Genomic DNA, 15391 nt, shown 5'->3' on the forward strand with positions numbered 1-15391 from the left:
CCTTCCTTTCTTCCTTCCTTCCTTCCTTCCTTCCTTCCTTCCTTCCTTCCTTCCTTCCTTCCTTCCTTCCTTTCCTTCCTTCCTTCCTTCTTTCTTCTTCTTTCTTTCTTTCTTTCTTTCTTTCTTTCTTTCTTTCTTTCTTTCTTTCTTTCTTTCTTTCTTTCTTTCTTTCTTTCTCTTTCTTTTTCTTTCTTTCTTTTACTTTTTTCTTTTTCTTTCTTTCTTCCTTTCTCTTTCTTTCTTTCTTCTTTCTCTTTCTCTCACTTTCTTTCTTCTTTTTCTTTCTTTCTTCTTTGTTTTCTTTTTTTTTTTTTTTTTTTGAGACGGGGTCTCACTCTTGTCTCCCAGGCCGGAGTGCAGTGGCATGAACACAGCTCACTGCAGCCTCATCCTCTGGTGCTCCAGCGATCCTCCCACACTGAGCCTCCTGAGTAGCTGGGACTGTAGCTGGGATTGTGCCCCGTCACTCCGGTTAATTTTTTGATTTTTTTTTTTTTTTTGTAGAGATAGAGTCTAGCCACATTGCCCAGGCTGGCCTCAAACTCCTGGGCTCAAGTGATCTTCCCTTCTTGGCCTCCCAAAATGCTGGGATTACAGTCATGAACCACCGTGCCCAGCCAACACCTCTTCTAAAATGTTAAATATCTCTGGGGAAGTTAAAAGACTTGTTGAAGTGACTCATGTATTAGTATGAAATGGTTTAACCTCACTGTCTTTCTCCTAATGCCTCTTGAACATTGAGAATAGAGATATATTCAAGGGGCTGGGGTAAGGAGAGGAGAAGGAAATAGAAGTTGATTATTATTGTTGTTGTTGTTGTTGTTGTTGTTGTTATTAGTTTTGTTTAGAGGGCATACCGCAGTGGGAAAGGCCTTGGTTGAGATATGAATTGGAGTGGTGACAAGAGAGATTTGAATATGAGGATCTTTGAAAGTTAAAGTGCTCTCAAAGGACGGCAGAAGGGTTCTAAAAAAGAGGGGCTTTTTTCCTCTTATTTTCCCAGAAATTCTCTCTGGGACTGGGCACAGTATGTGGGTTCTTTACTATGCTTGGACTATTTGAAAACAAAACTCAGCTGGGTGCGGTGGCTCATGCCCATAATTCCAGCACTGTGGGAGGCCAGGGCGGGTGGGTCACCTGAGGTTGGGAGTTCGAGACCATAGGCAGTCCTTTGGTAATATTTTTGGAATATTACCAATTCGCCTGGCCAACATGGTGAAACCCTGTCTCTACTGAAAATACAAAAAAAATAGCCAGGCGTGGTGATGCATGCCTGTAATCCCAGCGCTTCAGGAGGCTGAGGCAGAAGAATCTCTTGAACCCGGGAGATGGAGGTTGCAGTGAGCCGAGATCAAGCCACTGCATTCCAGCCTGGGCGACAGAGCCAGACTCCATCTCAAAAACAAACAAACAAAAAACAAACAAACAAAAAGGAAAGAAAAGAAAGAAAAGAAAAGAAAACTCCACACATCTGGACAAGCTAGGCAGGGGCTGAGGATAGAAGATGAACCAAAAACACTGTTAGCCCCCTCCTTTCCTAGGATGCCACTCTATCTAGCCTTTGCCCAAGAGGCCTTCATGCCTAATTGTAGCTTTTCGACAGGAAAAGCAGGACAGCTGCTGCTAATTTAATTACATCCAATTTGGGTGGTATTTATTGAGCCTTCTGTGTAAGGCACCTTCTTAACAATGTCCCAGCCCTCCACCACAGTCACCACCCACCTCCCCCCTACGACAAATCTGACTATAGGATTTCCAGGCAGAGAAGAAAACCTCCCACCTCGGGCTTCATCTGTAGGGGCCGCAGTCCAAGCCAGCGGCTTGGACTTTTTGTTTTCTCTGCACTCGGTTCTGATGCCGACACTGCGCAGGTTGTTACAGAACTACTAGAGATAAGTGTGAGGGCACATGAAGGCATGGGGGGCATTCTTTCCAAATGGGGGAAGGACAGGAAGCAGACAAAGAAGGGCCTCTGCTGTCCTTAGGATTCTCACTTGTATGTTTCTGTTTCCAGAGCATCAGTGATGGGAAGTGTTTGCTTCTGTCTATCATTGAACTCAAGGCACAAAAAACCAAGGCAAAATAACACTTTTTAAAGGCTCTTGCCCCCAGTTGCATCAGCTCCATCGAGCAGGGTTGTGCAGTGCAAGGCTGGAATGGTTTCCAGGGCCTCTGTGGGGGAGGAGGGGAGAGCTGCTCTCCTCATCTCTGAAAATAGTGCTTTTCCCAAATTGCTTTTTCAAGTTTCCCTCCTTGAAATGTGAAATGACATCCTCCAAGCACACTGTTTGAATCTATGGTGTTATGTGTATGTGGTGGCTTTAACACAGTCTCAGAGGGACTTCTAGGGAGGTGGGGAGGAGAGCCCTGAGGCTGGGGCACCTTGCTTGCTTTTGAGGCAAAACCACTCTCCAAAAATGGCTCCAGAGAAAGCAAGCCTTGGGATAGTGAAGAGAGTGGAGAAGCTTAGATTCTTTTTTAAATGGAAATTATTTATTTCCACTGCAAAGAAGACATTTCCCTCAAAAGGGGGAAAACGGCTTAAAGACACCTCCCCCAGCTCAGCCAGCACTGGGACACAAGCAAAATGCCTGACTGGCCGGTAAATCATCTTGGGAGGAGAGAGTTTGAATAGAGGGGAAAGCGGAAAAGCAGAAGCCCAGCATAGTGTGAGCTGATTCCAGCAGAGACTGAAAGCAGCAAGGGGCCTGGGCTATGGGATACATAATTGGCTAACGAATAATACAGCCAAAATTGGATATTAACAGCAATTAATTTCTGTAGAGGCATTGGGGAAAAGAGCTGCAGAAAACCCCATTGGGCCTTAAGCCGAAGCAACCTGAAATTAAACCAGTGTCTCAATTAAATGGGAATAAATATTGCCACATCAATCTGTGTAGAGTGGGAGGGGGCTGACAGAAGCCCCCTGTGCAGCTCAGGGCACCTTCCTGCACGTCGGAAGGTCTCAGTGGCACAGCCTCAGTCGGGCACCACCCGGCCCATGACCTTGAGGCCAGGGCTCCGAAAGTTGTTTCGGTGCACGGCCTGTTGACCCAAAGGGACCTGGTATCACTCACTGCACGCTGATGGACCCAACAGATGAGGAAACGGAAGGAATCGAGTTCTTTAGAAAACAGAGACCGCGTCCTAATGGCAGCAGCGGTTGCATTTGCAAGGAGATTCATGAAGACAGAAAGAGGCTTCTGCGCCTTCCTTCCAACCGACTTCGAGCGGCTCGGTCCCCTCCGGCGTGGGATCTGGAACTAACGCTGACTAAGGCCGACGGAGGAATATGTCTTTTTCCTTGCAGGCTGAAGATTTTTGTGGTGGTTTTGGCTTCTGTGGAGAGGGTTGCGGGGGAGGGGGAGGAGGGTGTTTGGGGATGGCGAGGACACGTCTCTGGGTCCTGAGGGAAAATGCCTGCTCCCTGGCAGGGTCACTGGGGCTATCCGGGAGAGGAGGCTGGAGGTATGGGCGGGGCGTCCTAATGGGGAGTTCAGGAGGATGCACTGAGACGGACTCAGCAAATAAAACTCCAAACCCCCAAGCGCTTTCGCGGCGGGGTCCTCTCCCAACCTCCCCCCTGTCTGTACCCCTTCCCAGGCTGCACCTGCCAGCTCCTTTTCCTTGCAAGTTCGGAGGCTTTCCGGGGTGCAGGGTGGGGTCCTTAAGGCCGCAGGTACTGAAGTGGATCGGAGAGAGGCCCAGAGGAGGACGAAGGAAGCAGGACTGCGGGCCCGGGCACACAGGCTGACCTGCTGCACGGCCGTGAGGATGCGGCGTCTAGGCCCAGGCCTGCGGCTGGGGAGCGCTGCGGGTGGCCAGGGGAGGACGTGACCTCCCGCCCAGGCCTTCGGTCTGGCTCGGCCACCCTTGGAAGCTGAGGATGTACCCTCGCCTCGATTCGTCCCTCTTCCTGCCCCCGACTCCGTAATAATCTCTAACGTTGACCGTCGAGTGTCCATCTGGCGCTAGAGTGAAATCAATGTGCATGGAAAATGGAAAAATGACCTCTCCCGGGACAGTCCCTGGCGTTTGTCGCCCTGAGCTGGGGGGCGCCCTGACCTCTTCGCCTCCCCCTCGACTTAGAACTTGGGCCTGGGGCTCATCCTAGAAAGAACCTGAGACTAACCCGCGTCTACCCACACCTCGGATGAGTTCAAAGCTTTGGGAACTGCAGGAGGACCCGAATCTCAGGAGTTCCAGGTCTGCATGATTCAGGAGAGAAAGAGAAAAAAAAAAAAAAAAAAATCAGGACTGGGAAATGGGAGCAAAAAAGAAAAGGGAAACCAGCGCCTGCTCATCTTCTCCTTGCTCCATGGAGAAGTCTCTGGTGCATTCCAAGAGAAAGAGACGAGAGTGCCTCGTGCGTGCTGGGAAGCAAGTCACTGAGAAGCCCTGGGCGCAGTCCGGGCCGGCAGGGGCCGAAGTGGGGCCCGCGCCTACAGTCGTGCAGCCGCAACTCGACGCAGAACCGCCCTGGCGACATCACACGAAGTTGCAATATGCACTTGCAGCCAAAGTATTGCTTCCTGGACTCCAGGTCTCAGTATTTTGTGTGTGCTTAAGCAACAAACAGGTTGGATTTGAATTTCAAAAGAACCCTCCCAGTGTAATTTTGAGAGAGAAAGCTCTTAGTGATTCTGGAAGTTGGTTTTCTGGGCTTCCCGGCCCCTGACCCAGTCCCTCAGGTCTTGGTAGCGTTTCTATTTTAAGACAAAAGGGAGAAGGATAGGAAATAAAAAGATGAACCTATTGAGAGTTGCTGACACTTTTATTCTGACCTGGAACATTCCTTGCCCTCAATAAGGCCCGATTTTTTTTTCTTTTTTCTTTTCTTTTTTTTTTTTTTTTTTTTAAGGCCATCTAAATTTGCTGCAGGAAGATCATTCCAGGCCTTCTACACAGCTCTATAAGGCAAAAAGCCGCACACACTGCCTCCCATAAATTCCGTTTGAAGTCCTTTTTTCTTATATGTCTACATTTGTGATGCAATTAAGTATTGAATACATTTTCTTTTAAAAAAGCTGAAATGAGATTGAGAAAGACTTGGCAAAACACCCAATGAAAGAATTGTAGATGGGATTTGGGGAAAAAAGTCTTTATTGGGCACCATCATTCTCATTATTGTTATTATTGACATCCTCGTCACTGTGAATCAGCCAGCCCAGCCTCCAACACACATACCACCAGCACAACTCATGTTGACTCATGGGCCCTGAAACCACCCACAGAGTAGATGAGGGAAGGGAGGCTCCATCTGTCCTAGGGAGAATGCTTTGCAGCTGCCCCCAAAAGACTCCATTCTAAGGTTGGAATGGGAGGAGGGTATTATGTAAGTTCAAGAGGAGGAAAGAGAAAATGTTTTCCCTGTGGAAGCAGCATAGGTGGATGGACTTTTGGTGGCTAAATGCCTTCCTCTAAATGCTAGCATTGGATATGGTTATGTGGGAAAATGTATGTGTGCATATGGGCACACCCCTCCTCCAAATATCTCTGTGGCAAAAGCTCCTCAAACATTCACAAAAGCTGCCCCCCTCCCTTTGGTAACGGAAGTAACTTACAGGAGTTTACCTTTGCCTCTGTTAGAAGGTCAATCTCTTTTCCGCTTAAGCGGAGATCTGGGCTGTTTCTGGCAGGGGAAAGAAGAATATCACCAATTTTTCCTTTGATACATTTCTAAATCTGGAAGTATCTGGTAGAGTTACCTCAAGAATCATATAAGCTTGCATCACGTTGAGGACTGTGATGGCGGCGGTGCATATGAGCCCATCAGGGCCTTCTTCACATATTCAGTCAGCAAACTGCCTCAACCTCGTCCTACTTTTTCTTAACCATATAATTCCCCTTTCATTTAAGCCATAGACTGTAGCTAGAGGGGCTCAAATAGGTAATAAGAGAGAAGATGTTAAAGAGTTAAATGCCCTCAAAGGGGAGAAATATCCAGGTTTCTTGTAAAATTACTGGTGGCATAAATAGGCCCCAAATACAGAAGGGAAGGGCTGACCTTCACTTGGACACCTTATCTGAGCACAGAAGGGGCCTGGCAATTATACACAGGGCCAAGTGGTCCATTCGTCTCTTTGCCATTTTCGACCATTAAAGCCCTACATAAACATACATTTTGTAATGAGACCCACCCAGTGGACACAGGCAAATGCCCACACCCTTGCACACAGACCTAGTAGACCCAGAACACTCCCACACACACTAAAGCTTTCTGGAACAAGAGTTTACATAAGTAATGAAGAAAAAATATGCCCCTCCCATCATAGATTATCCACAGCAGAAACCTAGCAGGCGTCAGCCATGGTACCTGCGGTTTAAGCTCTCAGCTTAAAGCATCTGAAAGGGGCATTACGTGGGAAGGCATCCGGAGATTTTACCGGAGGGCACATCCGCGAAGGGTACAGCAACCTCTGAAGGAATTACGGGGAAGCAATTACCAAAAAGAGGCTCGTCAATGTGGACATTTGTGGGGCAAGGGTTTTAGTAATCAGAAGGTTAAACCATGCCTAAAAGAAGCATCCAGCAGCCTTCACAGTGAGCAGAGGGGGCAGAGCAAGGGGCTTTACACCCCAATAAGGCCCAGCACTGACTGCTTTCTTCTTCCCAAACCTGTCCAGAAAGGGCGAAGGGGACACCAGAACTCAGAAAGCTACTAGTTTCAGAGGAGGTATATTTTGAAGGCAATGGCAAATAGACAAGGCTTGTTAAGGCTCAGGGGTGAGAGAAGCTGTTTTCCCTTTCTGTCCTGCAGCCAAGCTTGCCTTCTGGGTCTCCAGAGGCAGCCCAGCACCTGCAGTCTGCAAGATGTGCACTGCAGCTTTCTCTCTGCGGGGGCAAGCAGGTTGTGCCACATTCTGCAGACCCAGAGAAGGTTCTGGAAGTATCTAGGTGGGGTGCTACACACTTAACCTCTGCCTGACTCTAAACACTGCCTTAGGAGGGCAAATGAAGAGCCTAAGAGGTAAAAATTACACAAGGATTACACATAGTAGGTACTCAATAAATATTTGGGGGAAGTGAGGCCAGGGAGGGGCCCTGATCCAAGGCATCACTGAATACTAATTTATTTAGCAGGCTAGACTGAGGCTTTGGAGAGGAAAGAAGTCCTCAGTAAGCTTCAGTGGAGACTCTTAGGCCTTGATTACTGTGTAAGGAATCAAATTAATCTCCTAAACATCCCTTATGGCCTTGGCCTTGCAAAGCCAGGCCTCTGCCATGCTCGGGGGAAGGGATGCAGCAGGCTTCCTGGGCAGAAGGATCCAGCTCTTGGCCTCCTTTCTCTGCTCCTCCCTCTACTGCAGGGACCTGCCCCTCCTCCATTTCCTCCACCTGGAAATTAATGAGCTTAGGTCTTGCCCCATCCGCTGCAGCTTGGTGGTTAATACAGAGCTGGAAATGGGATGAGATTGTGGCAGCGCAGTAAGAGGGGGGTCTCTAGGACCAGCTGCTGCTCAGGGTCTAGTGATGGGAGGAAGGCCTGATTTGGGAAGCAGGTTCTTCAGGATGAAAAGCTTAACCCTTTCCATTCCCTGACAGCCTCTTTCAAAACAGTCTTTCCTCAGACCCCCACTTGCACACATTCTGTTTTTCCTTCTGTTCACATTTTTAAAGGAACACATGTCTCCCTTGGGTCCATGTAGGTTATTGTGCCTCTCCCTTCCTCTGCAGCTCCTGGATCTCTGCCTGAAACTGCAATAACAGCAACAGGGAGGGCGCGAGGTGCTCCTTAGAGCCATGGCCAGGCTTTCAGCTCCGATGGAGCTTGTGAACCCGCTGGGAACTGGCTCCTTCTTGTCCACATAGCCTAGCGACTTCCTTAAGCTTGTCAGGTGCTCTCAGCTCTACAGCAAAGGGTGACAAACAGCTCCCCCTCTCCCTTCCAACCGCCTGCCCTCCTCCCCAAACCTCAAGCAGAACACAATATATCCGCAGTCCAGGCCCTGAGGCAGTCTGCCAGTCTCTGGATGCCAAATTATTATTTTTTTAAGGGCAAATCGAAAAACTCAGCTCAGAACAAAAACACAGTCACGGAGGAAAGTGTCGACCCACATACAATGAGTCCTGAGCCCAGAGAAAAATCTGCACACACAAGCACTCCGCAATGCGCTCCCAAGCGACCCCCTCCCCACGCACACCGCATCTGTGCTGCACAGATCTGCTTCTGTCACAGAACCAGCTTCTGTTTCTCTCCCTGAGTCTGTTTGCATCTCTAAGCCCCTGTCTGTCACAGGCTGCACACCTCCCCACCCCACGGGCTCCGGTGCGGGACAGGCAGCCGGAGGGAGCTCGAAACCCCTCCCCTCGCGCCCGCAGCCGCTGCGCTGAGGTCTGCGGAGGGCGCCTGGTTCGGTCGGTCGCTCCTTCCTTGGCGGGCCCTTGCCGACCCACGGTGCTCAGCCAGCCCCATTCTTGGCATTCACCGCGTGCCTTAATTGTATGGACATTTAAATCAAGGTCCGCTGTGAACACGGAGAGAGAGGCCTTTCTCCTGAGGAAGGAAAGGAGGAAGGAAGGAAGGAAGGAAGGAAAGGTGAAAGAAAGGAAGGGGGGTGGGTAGAAGATGGAATAAGAAAACCAGGAAAAAGAAATAAAAAGCGGCGCGTGTGCGTGCGCACTGACAGCGGGGAGAGGGATGGGGGTGGGGAGCGCCGGAGGAAGGGACCACAGCATCCTCCCCGCCGCAGCTCCCCCAATCACACAGACAATGAGATAACAGCGACGTCTTCCAAAGGCTCTTTGTTCTCCCCCATCCTTTCGCATCCAGGCTTTTTCCTGCAAAGCGGAGGGGGTGGAGGGATGGGGGTGTGGGTGGAAGTGGGAGACGGAGGGGTGCCTCCCCCGTGTTAATTACCCCGGCTCCCCTCGCCCCTTTCCCCGCGCCTCGCCTCCCCTGCAGCTCCAGACAATGAAAAAACAACATCGACCCCACCTCGCCCCAGCGCAGCAAACCCACCCACCCATGTCGCCCTCTGCTTTGCTCAGGAACCTGAAGTGGGCAAGGACGGGGAAGAAGAGGGCGAGGGACAAGGAGAGCAGCAGGGGCTCGGCAGCGGCAGCCGGGGCAGGGCGCGCGGCCGCCGCCTCTTTACCTCCATCGCTGAGTGCAGGCGCAGCCGGGCCGGGCGTGCTGCAGGGGCGAGCTGCCTCGGTCCGGGGCCGGGACCTGGGGATTCAGCTTTCCGGAACTCGCCTGCTGCAGTCCTCTCGCTTAGGTCCCAAGTGGTGGAGGGGGGAAAAGGAAGAGAGAGAGAGAGAGAGAGAGAGAGAGAGAGAGGAAGAAGAAGAAGAAGAAGAAAAAAAAGAAAAAAAAAACATAAGAGCGAGGCCCATCTGGCCCCTCATCAGCTTTGTCAAGTCTTGCATACGCTAAAATGCTAATGACCTAGATAGCTCATGCAAAATGCAGCAGGGAGGGCGGGAGCGAGGGAGGTGGGAGGGAGGAAGAGAGAGGAGTGCAGGGGGGAGCGAGGGAGGAGAGGCGGAGGGAGGGAGAGAGGGAGAGAGCACCCCTACACTCTCCCCACCCCACCTCCAACTGTCAACGGGCTTTACCAGGTAAAGGGTGGACGTAGATTTAAAAGGTCACTCGTGTATAATGCGGCTGGATCCCTGGGTCAAAAAAAGGGGGCGAGACAGAGGATGAGAGTCCCGAAAGCCAAAAGGACAATAAGACATTATTTTAACTCCCCCCACCCCATGCCCTCCTCCACCTCTTCACACTGTTTACACACAAATCCTGTCGCCGCCTCATGCATGTGCACGGACATGTCAATTTCTCATCAATTTCTCAGCGCTCCTATCCACAGACACCCGAATTCTCATTCCCAGCAAAACTCATCTTGTGGACCCGAGGCAGGAGAAGACCCCTTCTCCTCCTCAGTGCTCCTCCGGCTGGCCCATCCCTACTCAACTCCACCTCCACCCTCTACTCCCTTAGCCCTCCAGGCAGCAGCGGGCTCCTTCTCTTTTCTAAGCCTTGAGTCCCCTGTCCCCTTCCCAACCCCCGCATCTTGAGAAGGCAAGGCAGAGTAGCAGGAAAGCCAAGTCAAGTGCACCCTGGTCTCCCACAATTCAGCTACCCCTCCCAGAAAAAAAGAGACCCCAACAACCCCGACACCTCTCCTACGTCGACACTGTGAAAGCAAGCAACAAGGACAAATAAAATTCAATCCCGAATACCCTCAGCGGTCCGCACGCCGGGCGGACGCCCTTCCGCAGCGGCCACGCGTGTTCCGGGTTCAGCGCTCCTGCGCGTCCCTTCTCGCCGAGCCCAAGGTGCTTTGTGCGGCCACACAAGGTCTTCGGCTTTTTGTTCTCCTTTTTAAGAGACTGGCCGCAGTCCCCAGCGATTCAGCCAGCCCAACCAAAGGCAGTGGATCTACTGAAATGAAAGGGATCGAGATAATATACAGGCAGATGAATGAGGGGGTGATGCCGGAGGTGCGGGAAGCATCCTGGGAGCGGCCGCCCGGGCCAAGCCCGAACTGCTTGCTGCCTTCGCTGGGGAAGGCGCAGGAGGCGAGCCGGCGCTGGTGGTCGCTCCACCTGGCAGGAGGAAATGATAACCATGATAAGGAAAGTGATGATGATGATGATGATGATGAGCATGATTTAAAAAAAAATCAGTCTTCCTCTTGGTGAACCAGAGCGTAAGTGCCGGAGGGACTGCACTGCTGGCGGCTGCGGACTGGGGAAGGAGAGCGGCGCAGGAGGCAAAGGTTGCGGAGGCAGCACCCTCGGATGAATAATAACACCGCGCCGCGCAAGTTGCGGAGCCGCCTGGAAATCCAGCCCTTCGCGTGAACTCGCGTCGAGCGCGGATTGCAGGGGATGAGGAAGAAGGGGGAGGGGTGGGGAGGGTGGAGGAGGGAGGGGGAGGGGTAGAGGGGAAGGCAGAGAGGGACAGAGAGAATTGGGAGCCTTTTAATTTATCCTTACCAAGCCCTAATCTCGTGCGCCGTCCTCTTTGGGTGAGGTCGAGCTCCTTTTTAAAAATTATTATTCCTTTAACGGATTATTCAGGTAAAGGAAGCCACATCTGCTGACTGTTCCGAAAACAAGAGGATTAGGTGCCCGTCCACAGATCCAGGCCCGCAGACCCCCACCCCCTCTGCACCAGCACACGTCATTCTCACTGCCCCCGGGTACCTCCCTCTCCTTCGTGCTCGGGGAGAGCTGTGCCAAGGAAAATGCGGATTTGGGGAAAGTGAGAAGTGGGAGAGCTCGGAAGAGCGGGAAAGCCAAGGCCGGAGGTGGCGATTCGCACCCCCACACTCACACGCGCTTCCGTTTATCCGTTTCTATCCCGGGAGAAGGGGGTGCCTGCCCGAGCCCACGCGCGCCGCCGCATCTGCAGTGGTTGGCGCCCCACGCTCCCTGAACGCCCCCCAGGCGGCACCAGTCCGGGGCAGAGTCCGCTCGGCGGCCGCGGGTGTCAAATCGACACCTGACTCCACAGCCCCCTTCCCTCTCCTCTTCTCCTTCCTCCTCCCCGGGGATCCCGGCACCGCCGTGAGTCCACTCCCGGTCTCCACGGCTTAGGCAGACGGAGTGGGGGACTCAGAGGACCCGCGCACCCTCTGCTCCTCGGCCCTGGCGGGAGGCGCGGGGCTGGGGTTTCCGCGGGCCGCAGCGCGGGCTAGGGCTGCCCGGGGCTGCGGGGGATGCGGTTGACATCACTGCGGAGAGCGCGCGGCTGCCGGGCCGCTGCGGAGACCTGAGCGCCGGTGCAGCCTCCCCCACCCCTCCCGGGCGGGCGTCTAGGCAGGACAGCGGCGGGGGCGGGGAGAGGAGTGGGGGGGAGGGGGACGATCGCCCCATCCCCCGCCCCCCCGCAGTCAAGGTGAATGTGAAGGAGAGCAGGCGCGCGTGCCCGCGCCCGGGAGGCGCGCGCGCCCCGCCCCTCCCGGAGCCCTCCCGCGCTCCGGGGCCAGATGGACTCCCGAGATTAGAGGCGCGGAAGTGCGCTCCACGACGGGCCCACCCGTCCCGCGGACATCAGACCTACTTCGGGGAGACGCCTTTTGTTGTGGTGGCCGTGGCGGTGTTTGTGTCTTTCCGGGAGCACCGGGTGAGCTTGGCCTTGAGGAATGACTCAGAATGAATCCGCCTATAAGAGCCAAACCAAAGACGACCCCCTGCCCCAGCCCCTCAACCATAACCCAACGCCTGCAACCAGAAACCTTCGGACTTTCCAAGGGGTCAGTGCCGCAGCCGCGAGGGGCAGCCCTGACCCGCGCGGTTCACGCACACGCAGGGCCCATCTGCTTCCCCTACTCCGGCTTTTCTTCTTTGATGACTTAAAAGAGAGAGGGAGAGAGAGAGAGAGAGAGAGAGAGGTCTAAGTGTTTCTTGGGCACTGCTGGATTCAGGGCAACTAGACATGGGGAGAACAAGCCCCACCAGCTAAAAGCAGTCCTCCTGAAACCACACAGCCCGCGAGGGTCGCAGCAGAGGTGCCCACCCAGCTGAGTGGCTGCACGAAGGGTGACCCGGGCGCGGCCCTTCTCGCTTCGAGGTCATTTCGGCTCTTGTCAGTTATTGGGTGTTTGTCCCAGCAGAAGTAGAATGGCGATCTCAAACCCTTTCAGCACTGGCCTTTGCTTCCAACAATGCACCACGATAAGCTTAGAAAAGAAGCAGTTTTTGTAAATTTCAAGAAGCGGAAAGCTTTGGTTTAAACAGAGAGAAAAGGAAAAAAGGGGAAGAGGAGGAGGAGAGGGAAGAGGAGGGGAAGAAGAAAAAAGAAAGAAGAAAAAGAAGAAATAAACCGTCGCTTGCAGTTGGTGTTTGATTTCTGAAGACCATACTGATTGGAAAAAGCCATCATTTGGGCTGTCTTTCAGGGAAAAACTTACCATTCTGATAACGTTCCCCTCAAACCAAAATACTTTTGTGGTGGAAAAACTACACTGGCAGTGGCTTGGTTCAAGACTCCCACCATTTTGATAAGGGTTTTTAGCTTCAGGACAATTTGTTTCCTATTCACTAAGAATTCCTTTCGCAGATAGTTTCGGAACTCCTTGTATATGGAGGGATGGGGCCCTGACCCGAGTTGGCCTGGACTGAAGGACAGTAGGACACGCTGCTGCTCCCTTTTCCGTAGTTTTTCTTAAAGGCCTGGTTTTGTTTAGATTGAGGACGGTTTCTGGCAGTCCCTCCTCGCCGTTGCTGCAATGCAGGGTATTTGCCGCTCATCTTGCGGCATGGGGGGAGGGGAGGAGAGCATGGTTTTGTAACAGGCTCTGCAGGCCTGAGTGGGAACGCCTTAAATGATGAGGCCCGGGTTAAAAAAGAAAAGAAAAGGAGAGAGAGAGAGAGAGAAAAAAAAAAAAAAAAAGCAGCTGATGCTGAATTAATAGTTAGAGCATACCCCTGGGGCTTGCTTCAACCAGGGGGCCAGGAGTCCTTTCCCCTCCCCCAGTCACGGATTTCATATCTGTTTTTAACCAGTCTGATCGGATGCTGGGACATTTGTGATGGCGTCTTAAAACCTAAACCCTTGGGCTTAAGTGTTGTCTATGCTCCTGATCAAACTCACCCCAAATACTAACACGTTAAGAAATTATATTGTAAAACCTCCCCAAATCCGATTGACTGGACTGTTTGGGGCCCATATGGCCGGACAGCTGTGCTGCTCCACGTGAAAAGACACCATGGCCCCTCCGATGGTATAAAGCGAGGGTTCCCCAGAGAGCTCAGACATGACCTAAGTATTAGCTTAGCCTGGGGTGAAGACTGAGTTAAATCTCTCACTTCTTGGAGGTTAAAATAAAGACAACAACAAAAATCAAAAGAGATGCACTTTTGAATTCATTGTATATTGTGTGCCTCCTGCTGGTTCCACCAAAGGAAGGAAGGACAACCCGAGAAATAAACTCTCTGTAGCTTACCACAAGCATGACGTTAGACAAACTGAAGACACAGGAAAGAAATATATTATTTGCCAAGCGTACCATGTGTCAGTGACATTTGTGGTTCCCTGTTCACAGAAGCAGGGTTCTGACCTCAGCCGATGCCTGTGTTAACCATAAAGAACAGCCATCAGAGTGCAATTTCCATGGTGAGAAGATGAAACCGTGCTTTAAAAAGGAAAACCCATTATGAAATGCAGCCGGATTTAATTTTTAATATGATGGCGGATCCTCTAACGCATTCTTTGCTGGTGTTTGCATTCAGGAGGAGTGATTCATTCTGTGGCAGAAATCAAAATAACATTCTGCAGTACTTTTAAATGTGCTTCTCGTTTTTAAAGGTGTCCTGAAATAGAATATTCTATAACCTTTCAGTGGTGGTGGCTGGAGAAGCGGAATACAAAACTCTGTTCCTAGTGAAATGCTCAGTCTAGATAAGACCCGGCTTGTTCTTACTTATCTGTCTGTGCATAGCCCCTTGCAGTCTCTTCAGGCCTTAACAAATGTTTTAAAAATAAGGGAGAGAGAGAAAGAGAGAGAGGAAAACCCTCACAAATCAATCTGGAAAGTGAAATGAGGGGAAAATAGTGGTTAGATGGTTAGATACATAAGCTTTTAGTCCAAGTCAGTCAACATTGTTTTGGAAAATTATTTCAGTAGTGAAACTCCCTCATTTGAAACCTTTATATACAGTAGCAGGTACTGACTTGTTTTTGTGTTCCTTGAATGTCAGTTCACATTTTTGGAAATAGCTACAGAGAGTTCTGCAGTTACTGTGTCCTTAAAAAAACAATTTTGGAGGTATTATTTGCGTGGCATAACTAATGATGGAATCCTGGAGATTATTTGGTGCCCCCCTTACTACTATAAAAGAGTAGAGCAGGGCCCAGAGAGATGGAAAAAGAGCTTCTAGAGACCATGTGGGTGGTTTGTAGCAATTTCAGTGGTGAAGTTAAGAACAAAACCTGGGTCTCTTCATTGCCAGTATGTATTTTTTCCTCATGTATTTGAACATGAAAAGCTTCCTAAAGATTTTGACAAATAAAAGAAATAGTTGACCCTAGTGAGTTCATTTAGTGTTTAGCTTGGGTTGAATTTTGAAATCTGAATTTTTTTCTATTTAAATATCTCTAGTTTTAGCGATATTTCAGGAGCTATTTAGGAAAACACACCCAGCCAAACTCTTGTGACCCTGGAGGGACAGGGCAAGAGCCACACACACTGTCAGAGCCTTTGACCCAGTGAATTAAGTGCCACAACGTGTCTAGAAAATAATCACGTTAAAGCTAGGACTGGGGTTCTGAGGAAGGACTACCCCAGCCCAAGACAGAGGTATGGGAAACATAGTGTTCTTTCACAGTCATTTTGGGAGCAAGAGTTTGTGACACAAATTCAGTCTATCAGGCGACAGTCAATTTGTTTTGTTTCTGGATTACTTAATAAATTATTTGTATTGCACAAAAAAGAAT

General features: G+C 51.0%; 1 long non-coding RNA gene across 1 annotated transcript; it reads right to left on the reverse strand.

Moving 5' to 3' along the window:
- Positions 1-268: 268 nt before the first annotated feature.
- LOC126961120 (uncharacterized) lies at positions 269-9413 on the reverse strand. Its single transcript, XR_007728189.1, has 3 exons — positions 9392-9413; positions 9099-9216; positions 269-8781 (listed from the first exon to the last, which is right to left on the reverse strand). It is a non-coding gene; the product is annotated as an uncharacterized LOC126961120 (long non-coding RNA).
- Positions 9414-15391: the final 5978 nt, after the last annotated feature.

This window comes from Macaca thibetana, chromosome 8 (genome assembly GCF_024542745.1).
Source record: "Macaca thibetana thibetana isolate TM-01 chromosome 8, ASM2454274v1, whole genome shotgun sequence".
Taxonomy (NCBI): Eukaryota; Metazoa; Chordata; class Mammalia; order Primates; family Cercopithecidae; genus Macaca; species Macaca thibetana.